The sequence below is a fragment of the Lygodium microphyllum genome, chromosome 13 (assembly GCF_053477565.2).
Source record: "Lygodium microphyllum isolate KBCC chromosome 13, Lygodium_microphyllum_v1.1.10, whole genome shotgun sequence".
Lineage (NCBI taxonomy): Eukaryota > Viridiplantae > Streptophyta > Polypodiopsida > Schizaeales > Lygodiaceae > Lygodium > Lygodium microphyllum.
Window position 1 is genome coordinate 121460723 of NC_141147.1, and position 17878 is coordinate 121478600.

Below are 17878 nucleotides of genomic sequence, written 5' to 3' on the forward strand. Positions count from 1 at the left end.
AATACGAGTAGCCTCACTTACGGAAATAGGCGAGAATGAGGAGGAGCCTGTAGAACCCGCCTACCTCCGCATCACGGTCACGGCCAAGCAAACGTGCTCCTTCAACGCCCTGATTGACGAGGGGGCGGATTTTAACATTTTGACGCACAAGCATTGGACCCAACTTGGCGCACCAATGCTTCATCCCACAACAGCCAGATTGAACCCATATGGGGCCCAATCCTACCCGATCCTCGGCACATGCAGAGTTGCCGTTTCTATCGAGACTGAAACCATTCCCATGCTGTTCTATGTCCTACCCGATGCCAGGAATGCAGGCACAGAGTCATTGCTCGGGCGAACTTTTAAAAAGCAGACCCGTTGCAATGTTGATTATGAGTCACAACGCATCCACCTAACAATCGGGAATGTGGCTATTGTCACGACTTTCAGCAAGCGCCTCGTAACCCCAGCACCGCTCAACGAGCCATCGATAGAAATAGCCGCACCTAGGACCAAGGAGGAGGGCCGTGCATATTTACTACACCCAGATCCCCATGCACCGCGGCCCGCAAAACCCCAACAGACTCGCTTGCAATGGGTGCCGAAGAAGCCTCGAGACCAGCCTAGAACTAGACGCGCAGGTCCACGGAACACCTACAAACCTAAACCTAGAAGACCAAAACGCCATCATCACAAGCGCTGCGTGGTTAAACAAATATGGGTCCCTAAAATCCTGCTGCGTGCACAAGGCTACTATGAGGGGAATGCCTTGCTGTGGATTCCCAAAATCCCAACTGACACGGGCCCTGCTTCTATGTCAATCGCAAGGCCTTGTCCTCTGACACCTCAAGACCACGAATTGCAGAGTCCACCCCAGTCATCCAACTCCTTTGCGAGTCAACCCACGGGCGTCACACACGCCCAACGACCCAAGCACCGGCCACCACCACAAGAGGCATCACCCAACCAACCCGGCCCGCAACTCAGCAACCCTGCCGACCGCAGTAGCATAGCCCCTAAGATCAAACCCGACCCATCCAACCGACCAATGCCCGAGTTGCTGACTCAAACAAGCCCCTAGCTGCAGCTCTGTACCGACAGAACCTCCAGCTCCAGCAAACCCCAACCACCCGCCGGCCTTAAACCTTCCTATGAACGGAAGTCATTCCTAACGCTGGCCGCTGACCTCGCCGAGGACACGGGGGATGACGTTGTGGACTGCATCAAATAGCTCGATGCCACCTTTGTTGCACTGGCCCTCAGCTATGACCGCCTATACTTGGGACTGTTAGCGGAACCCCTTGCAACGGACGTGCGCACTATGCCTTGCTCTTGGGAGACTTTTGAATTCGCCTTTGCACAAGCTTCACGCTCTGCCGCTGAGCTACTCGCTCGCGAGGTCTCCAAAGAGCAAGCCATTAAGCAACGCCTCATCCCATCATTTGACCCATGCACGACGTCCGGCCTCACTAGCCAAGAAACAACAAGGTTGTCCCACCTGGCAGACACCGAATCACCCTTCTTGAAGCAATGGTACACTCTTCGATTAAAATAGGCAGTTGAGGGATGCCGCATCATGACCAACGCCGAACAGCGCCGAGCCATCAAGACAGCCGAGTATGATCCCACATACGTCGCGTCCACCTCGTATCGAGTATTAACCACTCTTCGAGGTCGAACCATGGACGATCATATCTTAGGGCACCCCTATCTCGATCGCATCCTGACAGAAGAAGAGCTCCACATCGCCAGTCGGGTCAACTCCGGTGATTTCCTCACCGATGTCCTCACATATATCACCCACGTAGGCATCCGACCCTGTGACCTGGACTACTCTGCACACTTAGAATATAACCCCAACTTCTACGATTGGCTCCTCCACAAAACAACATGAATGCCTTGGACCCACAACCTCCAATCCTAGGATGGATTTTTCTTTTCCACAAGGGGGAGGGGGCAGTAAACGAAGTTAAAACTAAAAAGAAAACCAAGCATGAAAGTTAAAACTAAAAAGTGAACCAAGCATGAAAAGGCTCCAAATTAAAATGCCATGCAGAAATAGGTGATAGAAGTTTGGAAGGGAAAAATCATAGTTATGAATGATAAAATCTGCTATGGTCGTCCTACGAATTGGTTGCCAAAAATACTAAAAAGTGAAGTGACTGAATGTACAGGTGGCGACCATGGCAGGTCAAGACAAAGCTGGCAAACTCCCTTTCTCGGAGGAAGAACAGGTGCGGTACGGCCTCACGGTGGAAACCAGAGCATTCAATCAGCTGAAGTTCCGCCACATATTCAACTTGGAAGACGTGGTTATTGAGGAACCAGCGGTACGACGGATCATAGAACAATGCCACTTACAACGGTATCTGGACGCAGTGGGCCAGAGGATAAACTATACCCTGTGCGCCGAGTTCCTACGCACCTTCAACAAAAACAGGGGCACCGTCACAGTGCGGGACGCGGAAGCCACCAGACAGGTGCAGGTTGAACTGACCCCTGAACTGATAGAAAGGGCACTGGGGCTTTCGAACAAGGTGGAGAAGAAACCGAAAAGGGACGTCTACGCCATGTTGGGAATGGACAAAGTGAAAGTCCACACCAACGACGAAGTCAACTTGGTAGACATCCCTGATCCAGAGATTCAACTGCAGGCAAAAATGATGCATACCCTATTTTCGAGTCAATGGTACAATAGCATCATGTCCAGGATCAATGTGCCTTTACTCGAAAGCATCGCAGCTCAGGCACTGGATGAGGTGAACCTCAACGGGTTCGTGAGAAGGACGATAAAGGCCTCAGCAAAGGCCCTGGCAACAGGAGGAAGGGCCGTAGCAGGAGAATCCCCCTCACCTCGATCAACCCGCAAGGCCTCATCCTCCAAGGCCTCCACCGTAGGTTTTGGAGGTGCCCTCACTGCGATCATCCACGAGGCAATAGGGCAGGGACATGCGGGAGAGGACAAACAGGGAGATGGCGGAAAAGGTGGCGAATCGCCGTCGCAGTCCCAGCCCCCGGCGGAAGAGCAGTCGGATGAAACAGAAATGGACACCGACGAGGAGGGAGAACGCCAGGCTGCACCAGAAAGGAAAGCGGACCAATGGACCAAAGCCCTGCACGGAAAGAGAGAGGAGGAGCGAAGGAGAAAAGAGAAGGAGGAGCTCGAATGGACCCGAAGAGAGTCGGTAAGAGAAGAGGAGGAAAGAAGAAAGAGGGCTGAGGAGGAGTTGAGGAGGAGGAAAGAAGAAGAATTGGAGCTGGCGACGCGTCGCTCCATCAAGGAACAGCGGAGGAAAGACATGGAAGGAGCGGGCAAACCATACCAACCTGAAGCACCCGGCCCCAGCACTGGTACGCCGGAACCTATGCCGCTGCTTCCTACAGAAGGGAAAGGAAAAGACCCAGTCAGACCCGTCTCCCCTCTCCTCGTACCACCCATGAAGCCACTCCCCTCAAGGTGACACCCCCTACCACAGCCACCCTGGGGCACACCCCAAAGATCGATGAAAGCAACGTGGTCACCTGGTTGCAATTCTTGGTGGAAAGAGAGTTGGCAAGGGAAGCAGCCGGGGCCACCGCAGTCCCAAGTGCCAAAAGGGCAGCGACGGCCGAGCTGGAGCCAGGGCCAAAAGTGAAAAGACAAAAAGTGGAGGAGATTGCCACCACTATGATCATGTCCCACTCCCCACCTCCAACAGGCCACTATGATGACTATGTAAAGGAGCTGCTCGCTCAGTTGCAAACGGCCAGGCAAGAAAGGAGGATGGCGGTGGAGGAGCTGGCAGCGGAGCGCGAATCACAAGCCGCCCTCCAACTGGACAGAGTGAGGCAAATAACAGAATATCAAAAGGAAATCGCTGTGTTTAGGGAGGAGGCCAGCACCAAGGAGGCGAAGGAGCTGAAAGCCCTGAAGGAGCGCGACGCTACCTAGGAGGGACGAAGGAAAATCCTAATGGAGCGTCTCACCAGGGAGAGGGAAACAAATTAGACAAGAGGTTGCAGAGCTGGATCAGTTAAGGGCAGAACTTGGAGGCACAGAGTCAACTTGAGAAGGCCAGACAAGAGGTTGCAGAGCTGGATCAGTTAAGGGCAGAACAGGTGCGCAGGTTGCAGGCGATGCGGGACCAACTCAACGAGCACATCGCAGAGGAGCACCGAGAGCAGTCCCGCTTGCGCCATGAGCTTGAAGCCCAGCAACAACAATTTATGGTGATGACTCTCCAACAGGGGGAAAGCCTGGAAGACATGGAGAGGCGGGCAAAGGAATGGTCAAATCATAACGAGCAGAGAGTGCGGGACTTAGCACGCTGGCTGGCCAAGGCTGAGGGAGACAGAGTGATGGCTGAAAACCAGGCAGAGGTAGCCCAGCTCACTATGATAGCTCAGCAGTGCACTTTTATCAACACGCTGATCCACACCACCCACTCAGAAACAGATGAGGCCAATGATCAATTGCAAAGAAAGCTAACCATTGCGCGCAGGGCCCTCACGACAGGCCTGCACGTACCACTGCAGCTAGGAGGCCCGCCGCAGAGCCTAGAGGAACAAAGAAAATATCTGGCACAAGTAGGACTGACAACACAGGAGATGGATGACCTTGGGTTCACTGAGGAGAAAGCACAGGAGGAGGAGCAAGCGGAAGGGGGTAAGCCAGAGCTTGACCTAGGGCCTCAAGGAGAGGAATATGTTCCGCCACCCCATGACACATCTGCTGAGCGAAGAGCGGCCCACACCACTCGAAGGAAGGAAATGGTGGAGAAGGCAAGAAGAAAACTGAAGGCCAGACCTGCCCCGAAATAGCCTGCCCCTTTCCCGCTACGCACCCAAGACTCCCCCGCTGAGTACCGCGCTGAAATGATTATCTGGGAGCAGCAGGAGTATAGCCGAGACCCCTTCGACCTACGCTTCGAGTTTCCCACCGCCTTGAATAGGGTGCTGCCCATTCAGTTGGTGGAGGATGTCATCGCCATGGGGGACCCGGCTCAAGGCTAAATGGTTAGAAGAGCGTGAGGCCCACCCAACTGCTTGGGGGGACCGAGGACCGCGAGTTTTGGCAAGACAAAGTCCTCCAAGTACCTCGCACACTAGAAGGCTATAATTGCCAACCCACCTGGAGGAGGCGCATTTTTTACGTCAACCTAGAGGCATGGATGGCATTTTGGAATACCCTCCCTTCGGAAAGGAACGACCCCACCTTTATGCCGTATCCTCGAAGGGTAGGAGTGGATTTTAACCCGTCCATCCACGGCAGGTTTGACTTCCCCGTCATTTATAATGCCAATACCACTTCCCATAGGAACGCTCTTCTCTTCACCCTTCCCGACTTGTACAGCTCTATAGAAAAATTCCTTAACGAATTCACCTCTTGCCCCGACCCAGCATTCATCACCACCTGTAACTACCTTAGGTTAATTAGAATCCTAGTACACCAGGAACCTACACCCCAAGAGCGCCACCTTCCACCCCTCTATTTTGACCCCAATGCCATAGACAGCACCACCATGACCCGTCTCATGATGCGTGCTGCTCTTTTGCCATCCTTCTGTGGTGCACTGCTGGAAGACATGAATGTCAGTAAATTCACACAGTGCAACCACTCCTTTCTCTCCACCACCACCCTCAAAACCCGCCTCCACACTAAGGGCTACTTGCTAAGCCGAAAATTCCTTAACAAGGTCCCCCCGCCCTCCGCCCACCCTTTCCCACCATTCGGATGATGAGTAGAACTCCCGTTATCCCTTGTACCGCTGCCTCCATGTACCCACCTCAAAAAAAAAAAAAAAGAACAAGAAAGAAAGCAAGCTTCGACGACAATGGCACACCCCTAACGACGCCTCCAAGCAGGAGTCAAAGGTGTACTTCATCTCCTCATTACCATAATTCTGCTCCACACGGCCCCATGCCGCCCAGTCTTCTAGCTAAGTAATATCTAAGTATGCACATGCATGGCACTCACATAATACCTACACAGAACTAATTCACAGTTTGGGTCCTCAAGTGCAGGACAACACTCTCAGCTTGCTTAGAGTTTGACCTATCTCCCAAACTAAGTCTTGTGCACAATACAGAGACTAGCACTACCCCTAGGGAGAGACCACCTGACAGGTTTTCAATTGCAGGTGTTGACGACCACAGCACAAGTGGCATTCGTTCTTCATCAACATCCAATGCTAATTACCCACCTAGCATCGGACAAGCCGGAAAGATCGTCCTACGCAGCATCCCCAACCAACCCCCACGAAATCGATCACCAGTGCAGGCCCCAAGCCCCTGTCCCCCGAAGTCTTCAGTGCATGCTACCACTTGCTCCCTACGCCAATGAGTGCCATGGGACTAGCACTCGTCTAGGAGGGGGGTAATGTTAACCCCAACACGAAGAGAGCAAAAGAAAGTGGAAAAGACGCAGGGCAAAGGCGGAAAAAAGATAACCCGACGGAAGGAAAAAAAAGGAGAAAAGGCCAAAAGCGCAAGGACAGCCGTTAAAGGCCAAGGCAACCACGAAAAGGGAAAGGCACATAAAAAGCGCACCCTAAAATCTTGTAAAAGAGTGTCGGGCTCTCACCCGTGCGATTTGTAAATATAGAAGGGTAGTGAAAAGGAAACAAGGAAGATAAAAGGACAATGGAAAACAGGGCCTAGGCTATGACCGGCCATGTAAAAAAGGGAAAAAGGGGATGACCGCCCAAAAGGGAAGTAGGGTTTTGTATATAAAGTTGAAAAGTGAATGAAGAGCTCATTCTTTGGTGTGGCAAAACTAGTCTTCTTCTTCCTCTCTTCTTCTCTCCTTCTTGCTTGTATATGCTCTTGAGTGAGGGAGTGTGAGAGTGTGAGGGAGTGAGTGTGTGTGAGAGTGAGGAATCAAGAGGGTGAAGCTCTTCACCATCTCCTCTCCTCTTCTCCTCTTCTCTTCTCTTCTCTTCTCTTGCACGCGGTAAGAGAGAGGAGGGTACTCAATCGAGCATCAAGGTAAGTTCACTGCATTTGTAGGATCGACGGCGCGTCGGCTAGGTGAGAGATAGCCATGAGAGCTCGCTTGGAACACTTGAAACAATAAGCGGTCCGTGGGTCTTGACGGTTGAGCGAAAGCTCCCACAAATAGAGTGGTTGATATTGCAAGGGGTGGAGGCCTCCAAAAGCTTGGAGTATGTAGAGAAGCTAAAATCGGGTAACAATGATAGAAATACAGGAGTCCAAGAATTCTTTGAGAACGAGGTGGACTCATCCTTTTGTGGTGAAATGTCTATCAACCTTCTAGTATATGCAAAGTTGTGCTAGGAGATTGACATGGGACCATAGGGTACTTCATACTTGGAGCGTTTACCTACTCCATGTGTTGACGAATCGCTTATAAGGGTACATAAGATATGCATTTTAAGTAAGATCATTTTTTAAGACTTATATTACCGTGCTTTGTATGATTTATATTGATTATGCTAACATCAATTTTTGTGTGTGCAGGTGACCTTTGTGGATATTTAGATCAGCACGATGAGTCGAGGGATGAGTGATGAGGAGCTACAGGAGATCTTCATGCATATGTCTCCAGATTAGATGGCTCGATTCAGAGATATGGTGGACTAGGAGCTGTCTCGGATACCATCAGGCCTTTCTATTAGATCTACTTCGGTGCACTCTGATGCTTTAGTTTCCAGCAGACGAGGTCGATGCTCCAGACTTGGGCCAAACGGAGGGAGTGGTTCTGGGGGATACTACGGAGACATGGATGCAGTGAGCCCACGGTCGGCTCGGGATACAGGTGCTACTCCTTGCTCTCATGGCGGTTCGAGAGAGCGTGGCTCAGGTGGTTGTTGTGGAGATACCGACGCAGTATCTCTGTCTCATCATTTTGCTGGAGTTGCGTCACCTATGGGATTTGTCACACCTGTGGAGACGTCTACTCTAGCCACTCTAGCTTTTGCTCAGTCGTCCACAGGTGGCACCCCTATGGATGCTACTCCGAGAGATACTACCCCCGTAGCTACACCAGATGTACATGGGTCTCCTGGATATGCCCAGGAACGTGGTCGCAGGTGGGAGAGGACACATCTTAGGCATACCCCAGAGGGGTATGGATACCTTATAGATGATAAGATAGGAGCCATCATCATGAATGATGAGGGGAGGAGGGTGATGGCTTGTATGAGAGAGTTGTGCCAATAAGTTTTTTGGCACAACGTCTTGGATCATTGGAAGAACATAGCGAAGAGGAGCAAGGACTACATAGTAGCATCCTTGCATGAGGAGTTTCTGGTACCTGTCGCAGCAGATAGGTTTTTCATAGGCTAGATGATGGAGTGCATGCATGCGTACACGTCACACAGACAATCAGATGCACACAAGGCATTAAGAATGGGGCCTCAAAGCCCGAGTGGCTAGATATGGACGACTGGCACCGACTCAGGGAGGAGGCTACAAATTCTCCAGGACATTGGAGACAGTAGCGCGAGGCAGCAAGGGCACAACTGGAGGCAGGAGTGGTCCATCATCTTGGGAGTGGCGGCCACAGGACATATTTGGAGGACTTTGTAAGTTTTTCTTTTGTTCTGCTTGCTTCTTTTTTTTTTGCAATATCCCTTGTATTGACAATCGTGTTTCTAACAGTTCTATTTTGTTTTCTTTGCAGCACTCCATTACAAACCACGATCCCATCAGCCTAGAGACTCAATATGCAGAGAGACATGGTCTCACTGCATTGATCAACCAATTGTATGGACACAGCGGCCCTGTAAGTCACTCATCTTTCTTGTCCATAGTTACTAAATTTAATTAAAATGCATTATTGTTTTGTGGACTGATGTGTAGTTGTTTCTTTTTTTGCAGAGTCCATTCAATGCTCCTTTGCGGCAAGACAAGGTTTCGGATGGCAAGGATCTATAGCTCGCCCTTGGATCCCTGGAGCTCACATACTCTTCTTTTTTGGTCATGTGATTTGTGTAGGCATTTTCTATGTAGTAGTAGTATCTTGCCATGATTGTACCATTGCTTTCATTATGCAATCATATATTTATTTCATGTATCAATGTTATGATTCAAGTACACTTTGCCTTCATTTACACGAGCATTGTACACATTATTGAAACTCTTTTGTATGGCCCAAATAAAGCACATAGTGCTATGCCATAAATTTTTTTTCCTTGTTACTGTTGCTATTAGCATCGCAAATTTACTACATGAGTCACTATTAGCGTCACAAGATGCATCACAAAGCATCGTTATCTGCGTTGGTACCAGCGTTGCATTGATACCAACACAAATAGCAAATAGCGACACTGATACCAACTGTTCTATGGCATCGCTAATACCGACGTTTTTTGCGACGACGAGGGTAAATCTCTTTATGAACATTTTCGTCGCTTTGAACGTCGGTATAAGGCATGTATCTTGTAGTGATGTTAGGGATGAATATATATATATATATATATATATATATATATATATATATATATATATGTATGTATGTATGTATGTATGTATGTATGTATGTATGTATGTATGTATGTATGTATGTATGTATGTATGTATGTATGTATGTATGAAGAGAGAGTGAGAGGGGGGGTGTTGGCCTTAATATTCTTCACTAAATATGGGGGCGCAAGCAACCCATTTTGCTACAACAAAATAATCCTAGCCCACACACACACTCTCTCCCCTCCCCTCTATAAAAAAAACCCAAATAACTTTGCATCACATTCTCTCTATGTCTCTCCCCCTCTCTTGCCTACCACCTCAATCTCCAACATTCTCTATATCTCTTTGATCATTAGCTAGCCCCTTTCTAGCATAGAATCTAGACACACATGTCATGTAGAGTTCCTACATGTGTGTGTGTGACTTATTATTTTACCTCACCATTATCATTTGAATCAAAGTTTCATTGGCCCAGCCCAAGCTAGGATGACGCACATTGGGGTTAATATCATCCTCTTCATGTTTAGCACATCGCATTAACTACCCTCAAATTGGAGCCCAAGTTCTAATTGTTAGACCACGACCCTTGGTACTAGGTAATAAGTAATATCAACATATCAATATATTTATCAAGAGTAATTTCAAAATACTTTTGATATTCATGCTAATTATTTAACCCTAAACGATATTTATTAAGACTACACAATACTATTATTATTAATATCGAAAGTATCATTAAATAAAATTCTAAAACATTAATAATAGTACCAATTAATTTGTACACAGTATAAATTAAATGTAAATAATTAGCAACCAAAACTATTTTAAAAGACTACTTAATACTATTTTAATGAAAATAAAATTTTTGCTAGTTATAAAAGTGAGTAAAGTTACTAATAGTAATTATTGATTTTATTAATAATAGTAATCAATACTACCTATTAGTACTACTAGTATTATTAATGATATTGCAAATATTAAAAGTTAAAACTAAACAATACCAATTACTATCCATAATTGATATTGATAAATTATATATGTAATTAAAATTAATAATAATAATAATAATAATAATAAATCATAATAAATACTGTTATTAAAATTAATAAGTATAATTAACTTGGAAAAAAATAATTAATATATTTATAATTATTAATTATTAATATTAATATTATTTCACTTGATTATTACTAATTAATAACTTATAATAATGACAATATTCCAATCAATTAATTAATCTATAACTAAATAATATTGATGAATAACACTAAATGATACTATTTATAATTAATATTAATATTAATACTATTAAGTAATATCATAGAACATTAATAAATAATACTTAATAGTAATTCTAATTATATTAGGTAAATGATATTGATTATAATAATAATTAATATCAATAATAAATAATGGTACTTATTAATGTTATTGCTCAATATTATCTAAATTCTACTAATTATTTATATTAATAGTATTAACTATAGTTATTATTATTTCTAATTATCATAAGTAAATGATAGCCCTTATAAATGTAATTACTATCAATACTAATTAATTGTAATTGTTACTACTATTAAGTAATACAACTAGTAGTACTATCAACTAATATTATTTAAAGTTTACTAATTAGTTTTATGAGTATTATTTAACAGTAATTAATATTAATAATCATTATAATAAATAATTAGTCCTAATTATAATAGTAAACAATAATTTGCTATTTATCTCTAATTTCATTATTAGTTAATATAACCAAATCATATTAATGATTTTATTAATTAATACTAGCTAGTAATTCATTAATACAAAATAACTATTACTTATGCAATTCTAATTAGGTTTACTTATTTGCTCAATTTTTAATTATTTATTACTAATCAGTTATTAACTATACTATTTATTATTAAAATTAATCATTTGTAATTTTATTTATTAATTAATAATATTCAAGTTGTAATTGTAAGTAACAATATTCAAGTTGTAATTATAAGTATTAATATTACTATTTAATTGCAATTTTAATACACTATTAATTATACTATTCCCATTCATTAATACTAAATTGTTGATAATGTATTAACGTAATAAATTATTTCATTATAATTAGCTAATTCCAAAGGGCAAACAATAAAAGCAAAAAGATTATTGTTTATTTATTTGAGAGAGAGAGAGAGAGAGAGAGAGAGAGAGAGAGAGAGAGAGATTAAATAATAATAAAATACTTATGTGTTAAGTAATATTAGTTAATTAGTATCTCATCATAATAAATAACTATTTTATCAACTAATATTCTAATGTTGATATCGCTATTTAATTAATACTATTGATTAATTAAAACCTTACTTAGTAGTAATAATTAATTAATTATAATGTTAATTATATAGATTTATAATTATTATTATTATTTAAGATAGGTCTAAATTATACTTAAGTAATACATTAGATAATTGTTTAGTAAATATAAATTAATAATTTATTTAAAATAATATATCATTTAAAATTTAATAAGTACTATTAGAATTATAAATAAGTAAATGATTCGATATATAATAAATATAATTATATTTTTCATTATTTAATTACTTTATGTATTGTTATAATTAAGTAGATATAATTATAGTCCCAAATAGTTCCAACTATCAGTACTAATACTCACTAAAAATTTAGTTATTTATTTAATTATTTTTATTTATTTTAAACTGTTACTTATTTATAACTATTAGAATTTTAATTTAATAATTAGTCTAATTATTATGCTAAATTTAGGTCTAGTTCATTAGATCTAATTATAGTTTTAATTCATTATTCCAAATTAATTCTAACTACTAGTACTAATACTAATTGGCAAATTAGTTATTTATTTAGTAGGGATAAATTAAAAATTTATTTGTAATTATTTATATTAATTAATCATTTGAACATTAATAATTAATATTCATATTAATAGAATCATATAAAAGTTTTTAACTATGAAGGGAGGTCGATAGATAAAGAAATAATATTATATATATATATATATATATATATATATATATATATATATATATATATATATATATATATATATATCCTGTCCCCCCAATCCAATAAATTAACAATTGATTGTAGTCACGTGCAACTATGTGGTCCTAATTGATTTGTTCTGAATTGAGTGGTTATTTGTTCTAATATGTAATATTAATTAGAACTATAATGTGTGTGTGTGTGTGTGTGTGTGTGTGTGTGTGTGTGTGTGTGTGTGTGTGCATGTGCGTGTGCGTGTGCGTGTGCGTGTGCGTGTGCGTGTGCGTGTGCGTGTGCGTGTGCGTGTGTGCGTGTGTGCGTGCGTGCGTGCGTGCGTGCGTGCGTGCGTGTGTGTGGTTATACAATTTGTGGAATTTTATTTTTCCAAGGGAGGGGTTGCTGACAATCCCTTCTTTGGTGAAAACTAACTCCATAGGTCCCCTCAGAGAGATAATGGAGAGGACTTGTGAATTTATTTTCACCCGAGAGAGGGTTGTCGACAACACCTTCTTAGCAAAGAAAATTTCCACAAGTCCCATCCTTCATCTCTTAGAGGACTTGTTGAATTATTTTTCACTGAGAAAGGGCTGCCAATAGCTCATTGTCCCATGAAGAAAAAGTCCACAAGTCCCATCCATAAGGAACTTGTGAAAATATTTTTCACGCCAAGAAGGGGTTGCTAGTAGTCCTTTTTCCAACAAAAAATAATTCCACAAGTCTAGAGAGATAAAGGAGGGGACTTGTGAATTTACTTTTCACCAGAGAGGGGTTTGCTATTGGCAACCTCTTCTCGGTAAAGAAAAATTCCACAAGTCGCATCCTTCATCTCTTGAAGGACTTAAGGAATTACTTTTCGCCAAGAAGGGGATACCAATTGGAAAAAAATAAGTCCACAAGTCCCATCTACAAGGAACTCACGAAAAATTTTTCCACCAAGGAGTTGTCAACATCCCCTCCTATGCAAAATTCATGTCCCCTCGTTTCTCTCTCTGAGGAAAATTCTGGAATTATCTTTCTTCAAAGAAGGGGCAATCCCTTCTCGATAAAACAAAATTCCACAAATTAAGTAATCTCTCTCTCTCTCTCTCTCTCTCTCTCTCTCTCTCTCTCTCTCTCTCTCTCTCTCTCTCTCTCTCTCTCTCTCTCTCTCTCTCTCTCTCTCTCTCTCTCTCTCTCTCTCTCTCTCTCTCTCTATCCTTTACCTATAAAATGACCCCTCCTCCCCATCCACATTGCGATCCATCTTTATGACTCTCACTATATATATATATATATATATATCTCATGGCTTTGTTCTTACTCGACCATTGTGTTTACTTAAGTCATAATTGGTTAATGATAATAGGAAGTCTAGCAAGAAATATCTATGCAAGAAGTAAATACCAAACCCACCATCTCGGTGAGATCGGATTTCAAAAGACAACATCACGTCACCCTTTTTTAGGGCAATCAAAGCATAGGAGAAGGCTTGGTGTTCCTCTCACCGAGCTTGAGCCCTGGAGATGAGTGGGAGTTCTTGTCACCATCATGCATCAGATAGGTGTGAAGGCTTGTGGTATAGGTAATATTGAGATCTACTTTGACGAAAACGTAGTGATACAATAGCCAATTGAATTAATAGTAAGTAGCTCCTCTCTTGATTTTTGTTATTATGCTTTATCTCGCCCTCTTACCTTGTTTTGGATCATTGCAGGAAAGAGAGTGACGATCTTATGAGTCTTCAGAGGAGCACTCTAACTTACCTCCCCAACCTAGAGCAAGACAGCATATTGCCACTAGCAACACACAATCGCAAGGGGGGAGACGCCCTCCAAGAGTGAGTGGGAGAGCAACACAAATGCAATCACTGACATTCGTAGAGGTGGAGGTGGCCATTGCACTTACATGGGGGGAGGAGTGACATCAGGAGAATTTGGACCTGCTTCGATGATGCAACAAGGAAGGGTAAGATAAAGCTTGTAATATTGAAGAGTGAAACTAATGAGGCAAGAGTTGGGAGAGCAATGATCACTAGAGTATTAGCCATTTAGTGCACAAACAGGGGTGTAGCCACACATAAAGCAAAAAGAAGAGGACCCGAAGAACATGAAAGGAGTACATGACAAAGGCTGGGAATAGGAGTGGCAGGACTACTCTCACGATCACTTGTGAGAAATGTATTATGCAAGCTTGCATTGAGTACTAGTTGGAAATGTTGACGATGAGTATTTTTAAGAGATGGTGACATATTATTGAATATGGTTTTTTCTTTAAACATTGATGTCAATATTGCTACATCTTTTCATACAAATGTGAATATCCACCCCTTTGCCTCCTATCTTATTATGCCATTTGGTTGCCATGCCTATAGTAAGATAAGTTACAATGATGCACAAGCAACTCTTTGAGACTTTTTTTAGCAATGGGTACATTAGAGAGATGGGTATATTCATAGTATCACTGAAGACTCCAAGGCACTAATGCCAAGATGGTTGATGATTCAATTACAAAGGAGTGGGACTCCCATTGGGGCTGAAGAAGCATGAGGAGTTTGAGGCAAAATTCAATGCAGCAACTAGGCCTTTTTGTCAAATTGTATGTTTTATGTTAGGGATGGAAACCATTGGCTTACAATATGGATGAGTGAGATAAACACGTGTAAGTGGCTCTAGACCGTAAATCCTTAACATTCTCTAGTGTGTTTGTTGTCTCTATCTTTGCTAACATCTTTTATTGTTCACTATAGCCTTTTTGGATAACACGAGGAAACATGTGCGCATGAATTGTCGCCTCATAAAAGTGACAAGTATGGCCGTTAGTATGTGGAGAACCATTCTTTCATATGCTTGGATTGCTTTTATAGGCTAAATGTCACCCTCCCAAATAAATGTGCTTAAGACCCTAATCTAAAATGTATATAGGTTGGCACAAAAGGAGGTTGTCCATACCTTGTATCTAGACCTTGTCTACAAAGCAAGAATACTAGGGTAGGTTGATCATGCATCTATTTTTGACAAGTTAACCAAGGATATGAAGGTATGGGTGCAAGTGCACAGAAAGCCAATACCCATTCTTACGTGATGGTACAAAGCACCATTGATCACTCTTGCCCACGTCATGGGAAAGGTACTTCTTCAAACTTATTGTATGATTCATTTAATTGGAATGCCTTTTTCTTCAATGAAATAATGTTGTTATAAATTACCAAGATGAGTATGATATGGCTATGCAGCTAATCAAACAAAAATGAACACAACTCTTCTAACTCTGAATTTAGTACCAAGTGGGTAAGGTATGCTACAATGTGAATGAAAAAGAAAAATCGACATTTTCTAAGAGTTACAAACCCCAGCCTTGGAGAGAAGTGGTATTAGTAAGTTGTTACCTCTCAATATTGGCTAAACATATGTATTCAAACTATGTTGATCCGAAGTAACAATGGTTTTTACCATTGCAAAACGGTCTCATGATTAGACTAGGGATCCAAGATTGGGGGTGGTCTAAATGAGAAGAGAGAATACACATTGGTATCCTTGAAGCTAAATGAGTCAAATTGTAAAAGAGGTATGAAGACAGTAGTGAATTGCAAGTTTGACATCTATTACATATTATTGATTATTCCAAAGGTTTCATATTGTTCTGTATTTAGATATGTTTCCAATCAACTTGATTTGTAGTGAAAACCACCACCGAGAAAGTCTGTATCATTGGTATGGATAGAACGATAGAGCAAGTTTGTCTAGATCTTGTAATGAAGAGTCTTATCTTACATACCAATGTACAAATATTCATGGCAATAATGGAAAGTGGAGAGGGAAGAGTTGAGGGCATGACATCACATCCCACTCAAATGCGTATTATAGAGTACCAAGATGGTAAGCTTGATTGTGCAACAAATCATGATGTGAAAGCATTTAAACCTATTTCATATTTGCAATATTGACAACAATGTTTTGTATTGTGCAAAGATTGAAAAAACTCAAGGGCATGAATGTGCAGTCATAAGGGACATGGCATCTACACATATATAGGTAAAGAAACGCGGCTCATAAATTTCACGTGATGTGATCAAATGACACAAAAGCTTTTGAACCTTCTTTCAGTATACGACATCAAAAGTGATGTTTTGTCCTATGCATGGGAGTAAAGAATACAAGAGTATAGACCAGCAATGCCAAGGGATGTGGTAACTACACATATCGGTAAACAAACATGACTTGGGGTTTTTATATTTAGTGTCGTATTATGCGAAAACTTTTGAACCTTCTCCCACATTACAATGTCAATAAGGATTATTTGTCTTTTTTAGAGGGAGAGATAATTCAAGATTATGAATCTACAATGGTAGAGGACATGCAAGTCGCACACATAGGTAAATAAACATGCCTCGAGAATACTATGTGTAGTAATGTTTAAAAAGGAAAATATGTTGTTAATAGTGAGGTCTATTTGCATAGGGCCATACCAATAGTCATGTGGAAGCCCCTCACAAGACATTGTCTCCAACACATCCACAATGGCGAAGATGGAGTGGTGTACTATTCTCTACAACCCATTCAAGATAGGAAATGCTTTATGAAGTGATCAACCAAGTGAGGCATTTCCTTATTGGCACAAGCATTAGAAGAGGTCAACTTAACACAAAATTATTGAGGTTGACGAAGAAACCATAAACATAGCATGTGATATCATGGTGATTTGTCTCCCCAATGATAGTATCATGCATGGATTTGGGGGATAGAATTCCATCATGGAACTGCCATACTGAGGCAAAGTCAGTCAACACCATGCATTTGGCTTATCACATGCTCAAGGATACAGGGATCTTAATTTTTCTTACCACAATGCACTCCATGGTGGAGCTCATTAAGCAAGTTGTGGAGGGTGGGCACTAATGGATGGAGTTAAGGGCAAAAGTATTGGTCCTTGCACATGGTAGGAGTTGTTCATTGAGCAAGATACTTATCATTTTGTTGGAGGCAGAGAGAGGTGAGAGGTTTAGAGTCACAATATGGTCGTACTAGTTTTTGTTTATGTATCACACTTGGTGGCTCGCTCCATTTACTAACTACAATTGCTAAAATTAGTCTTTCATGCTTTAAATATAGGTACATGTGATATATATTTTAGTGTACATGTACTTAGACATCAACTATAGAGCAACTCTCTCTCCAAATTTCATGAAAGATGACATTGCTATGGATGAGTGGACGCAAGATACAATAGAAGCCCCAATGAGAGGTCAGTATGAAACCCATTATTGTTAAACTATTACATAGTTGTTTTCTAGATATTTAGTAGATTCATAATCCCTTAGTACCAATATTGCCTATTGAAGGTGGCATGCAATGTGGTAGGGCTTTTTGGAGCTCATTTTTGCAAACATACGCAAAAGAAAGAAACACCATATTAGATTGTAATGTGGGATGTGATGACCTTACGTCAGTAGCACTAGATTCCAAACAATAGACAACTCACATTCTTGTATCACTTTGTCAAAGAT